We start from the raw sequence: 4,769 nt of genomic DNA on the forward strand, positions 1-4,769 counted from the left end.
CATCTGCCATCCTGAACTGGGGTGGATGAGATCACCACAAGTTACACTGTTGAGGTGTCCCTTTGTGTCACTACAACTGTTTCAAATTTGGTCCAAATCAGTTAAGCGGTTCACAAGTTAGCCCACTTCTGGCTCAAACATTCATATGTCTGCCATCTTGAATTGGGGTGGAAGATATCATCACAAACTATGCCACTGAGGTGTCCCGAAATGTCACTACAACTGTACTAAATTTGGTCCAAATCGGTCCAGGCATTGTGAAGTTGATAGGGACATACACAAACGGAGGAGGAGAGAGTGAGAGGTGGGTGATCTCCCACCTTACTTTCCTTAAGGAAAGTAGGCAAAACATGATGATGATGATGATGATGATGATGATCTATATAGCACTTCTCAACCAAAAACGTCCTCAAAGCAATTTACAAAGAAAAAGGAATAAAATAGTCCCAGAAGAGCTCACAACCTAAAAAGAAACACAAGACAGACACCGGCAACAGCCACTGAGGAATAATATGCTGTGGTTGACTAGGGACAGTTGCTTCCTCTTCCCACTAAATGCAAAGCAGTCACTACCTTAAAATGTGCCGCTTTGCCCAGTGAGCAGTTAAACTTGCTGCAGCTACACAGTATCCTTGCAATTTCTCTTCTGTTCTTTTTCACCTTCACAACACATGAGATGCAACTAACAGGGGGCCCCTCAAAGGAATATTTTTTAACCTAGCATTAATTCTTAAACTGATGCACCTGTGCATCAGTCTATTAGATTTCTCAATTTTAAAACTTTTGTTTGCTTAAAAGACTGCCCCTAGAGGTTTAAAACCATTTTAATTACTTTCCGTACAAGTGCTTACAAATACTGCAGGTAGCAGATGTCCTCTTAAGGGAGGCATTTTATCTTGTGTTAATTCAGATAGGAACATGGGAAGTTGTGTTATATCAAATCAGACCTTTGGTCCATCTAGCTCAGTATTGTCTACATTGACTGGCAGTAGCTCTCCAAGGTTCCAGGCAGTGGTGCTCCCTTAAGGGCAAGGGAGGGTGCACTTACCCCTCCCACCACATTTCCCCCCGTCAGCGCTCCATACCGGGGGGGTGTGCATGTGCACAGAAGATGGGCACGCGCATGCACATGACATAAGTGCACCCTCCCCCGCCTTTGAGCACCCCCACCGCCTCCAAAACGTGAAACGGCCCCGGTGGCCGAAATGTTTCGGAGGCTTCTATAATGGCCTCTGAAACGTTTCCGGCTCAAATCTACCAGGCAGGAGCCTTTCCCAGCCCTACCTGGAGATGCCAGGGATTGAACCTGGGACCTTGTTTCCAGGCAAGCAGATGCTCTACCACTGAACTACGGTCCTGTTCCCAAAGTCAGTAGACACTGGAACCCCCGAGATCTGCAGTGTGTCTTATTTTTTAATCTTCCAACCAGCAACACTAGCCTACTGCTCTCTGTTTGACAGGGGACTCATGTCTCCAATTAGCACTAGAGACAGTTCTGAATGACTGATCGCTTTTATATATATTTTCAAGCAAAGATGGGCCATTGTTCCTTTCTCCCAAGGACTTTGGTGCAACCTTAAATTTATCTTGCACGTATTATGTGATCTAACCTTATCAGACACAATTACCTGGGAGGAATAAGTCTCACGGAACTTAGATAATTACTTTCAAGTAAACATGTTGCCAATGGATGTGGCAACGGCTACCAGTTTGGATGGCTTTAAAAGGGGGTTAGTCAAATTCATGGAAGACAAGTCCATCAGTGGCTGCTAATTTTGATGGCTTTATGCTATCTCCAGGTTCAGAGGCAGTATGCCTCTAAATACCACTTTCAGGGGAGCAACATTAGGAGAGGGCTGTGCCTTCATCTCCTGCTTGTTGGCTTCCCACATGCATCTGTGGGCCACCGTGGGAAACAATATGCTGGACTAGAGAAGCCTTCACCCACTGGTAGCTCCTGAGACAGGGTGTAGGGGAGACTAGGCGGGGCAGGTGACGGACAGAGCCAGGGACAGTGAGAGGTGGAACCAATTGTGGGCTTCTCTCTCTCACTAAGTCTGCCTGCCTGCCTGCCTGCCTGCTTCTCTCTCTCTCTCTCTCTCTCTCTCTCTTTCTCGCTCTCACTCACACACACACACACACCACACATACACACCCCTCACCAAGCCTCTCTTTTCTCTCTCACCAACCCTTGCCATACCTTCTTATTTCTCTCACCAAACCCTTCTCCCTTTCCCCAAGCCTCTCTTGTTCTCTCTCTTACCAAATCCCACCTCTAACCAAGCCCCATCACCAAACTAACTTGCTTTTTCTTTCTTTCTTTCTTTCTTTCTTTCTTTCTTTCTTTCTTTCACCAAGCCTTGCCATCCAACTCTACTTTCTTTCTCATTCTCTCTCTCACCCCCCCCCCCACCCCACCCCACCCCACCCCACCCTACCCTACCCTACCCTGCCCCCCCAACACAAGAGAGATCAGATTTACAGCAGCCAGTTAGCTCTCCCAAGCAAAGAGCTTCCTCCTCCCCCTAGCTTCCTGTTTTGTTCTTACGGGCTGGAATGACCTGCTCATCAAGCTGCTCCAGCCAGTCTGATTGCTAGGGGGCGCTGACCTGGCCCCACCCCCAAAGGCCATGTTAATGGGTGAAAAAATACAGTTCCTTTTGGCTTCAGGGCCTGTATTTTCAACCTGATTTTATTTCCTTGTGTGGGCAAAGCCAGGAGCGGCCCACTAGTGATCAGGAGCTGGAGCAGCTTAATTAGTAGCTGTTCAAGCCAGGAAGTTACAGGCACAGGGAGGAAAGGCTGAAGAAAGCTCCCTGCTTGAGAAAATTCTCTGACTGCTGATGGTAAGTCTGATATTCTGCTGGATGCTGTGTTTGTTTTTGTTTGGGGGAGGGGGTCATAGCCACTTCTACCGGCCAGCTGCCCTTGCATTCACCAGATCCAGCAGGGCCTTTCTTATGCATAGTCACCTCCAAATTAGATGATTGAAACTCATTCTATGTGGAATGGCCTTGGAAAGCATCTAGGGACTTCAGCTGGTGCAGAAGTGGGCTAGACAAAGCACATTATTCTGACCCTGTTAGATTTACAGTAGCTGCCAGTTTGTTTCTAAACTTAATTCAAGGTTCTGGTTTTAACCTTGAAAGACCTAAATTGCTTGGGATCCGGACCTTTAGGACCACCTCTCTTCATGTGTACCACTCTGTGCACTCTATTCAATATCAGATGCTCTGCTCTGGACACCCTAATTCAGGGGTGGGGAACCTTAGCCCTCCAGCTGTTAAAACAGCTGGAGGGCCAAGGTTCCCCACCCCTGCCCTGATTGAATGCGGTGTGAAGGGTGTCCACTAGGAACAGGGCTTTTTCCAAAGTGGAGTCAGCTTTCTGGGATGTGCGAATATCTCCCTGCATAACTCCCATGTGTGAATAACTCCCTGCAGCGGCTAATTAATCTTGTTATAAATACCAATGGTTGCTCTAACTGATGGGTATAGCTAGTTGTTTTAGTTTGTCTTTGACAAAGATAGGGTGGGGTATAATTTAAAAAAACCAAATAAGTTACACATCCTCCACACCATCTTATAAAGCCAGATTTGGGCCTTTTTGCCATGCTCAAGGATGGTTTTTCTCTCCCCCAATTTTTGGGGCTTAACATTCACCCTGAGGAAGAGTTCTGGGCTGGATCAGACCAAAGATCTGTCTATCCCTACAGGTGGCCAACCAAATGCTTCTGAGAAGTCCACAAGCAGCGCATGAAGGCAATATTCTTCTGCTCCTGGTGTCCCTTTAAAGTAAGATAAAGTGTGCTGTCAAGTCAATTTCGACTCCTGGTGCCCACAGAGCCCTGTGGTTTTCTTTGGTAGAATACAGGAGGGGTTTACCATTGCTTCCTCCTGCACAGTGTGAGATGATGCCTTTCAGCATTTTCCTATATTGCTGCTGCCTGATATACATACCAGCAGGAATTTGAACTGGCAACCTTCTGCTTGTTAGTCAAGCATTTTCCCGCTGTGCCAGTAGGTTATATGGCTATGCTGTCTGTTTAGGTAACTGTTATTCAGAGATAAAATGCCTCATAGTGAGGTTCCATACAGCCATCATGACTAATAGCCTGAAAGGCCTCTCCTTTGCCCAGAGAGACAGTGTGATGTAGAAGTTAGCACAACTGGCAAGGAACAGTAACTAAGGCCTGATTTCAAATCCATTGCCCCAGCCACCACAGAGAGTTTTTCTGAGGATAAAATGAGGGTGCCTTTGTACTTTAAACCACCTACAGCTTTAAGATATAATTATTTTAATAATATAATTATTACTTATATAATGTAAAATATAAAAAAAAAAACCTGCCTTGAGTTTATTGGAAGAAGGGGGGATAATAAATGTGTAAGTGATCAATTATATTTAATTATTGTAGATAAATGATATTACATGATAATAAGTACTGCAAATAAATTATTGCACTAGTCTTCGTATAAGCTGGCCTCCATCACGACCACATCTGGTATGTCAATTGTATTCCACGCACTAATTAACAGCGCGTTACTCTCGACTTCGTAACATTTTATCTGACCCAATGGACGCCCGGCCCTTTCCCGGTTAACATTTCCCTGCTCTGGAAATGGAATGAGGGGCCTGCAACTTCGAGGCCCCGCCCCCTCCCGTTCTCAGCTCCACCTCCTCCTCCCCCTCCCTCCTGCGAAACTGACTCACTGCTGCTAATTTAATTCCTCTGCCTCATTCCAAGGATTCCAGAGGAAAACTGTCAC

The 4,769-nt window shown here is 46.0% G+C and overlaps 1 protein-coding gene across 2 annotated transcripts in view; it reads right to left on the reverse strand.

The window, feature by feature from the left end:
* DKKL1 (dickkopf like acrosomal protein 1) overlaps positions 1 to 4,769 on the reverse strand; it is a 57,564-nt gene that overhangs the window by 24,363 nt on the left and 28,432 nt on the right. The window lies entirely within an intron of this gene.

Source organism: Hemicordylus capensis, chromosome 6, assembly GCF_027244095.1.
Source record: "Hemicordylus capensis ecotype Gifberg chromosome 6, rHemCap1.1.pri, whole genome shotgun sequence".
NCBI lineage: Eukaryota > Metazoa > Chordata > Lepidosauria > Squamata > Cordylidae > Hemicordylus > Hemicordylus capensis.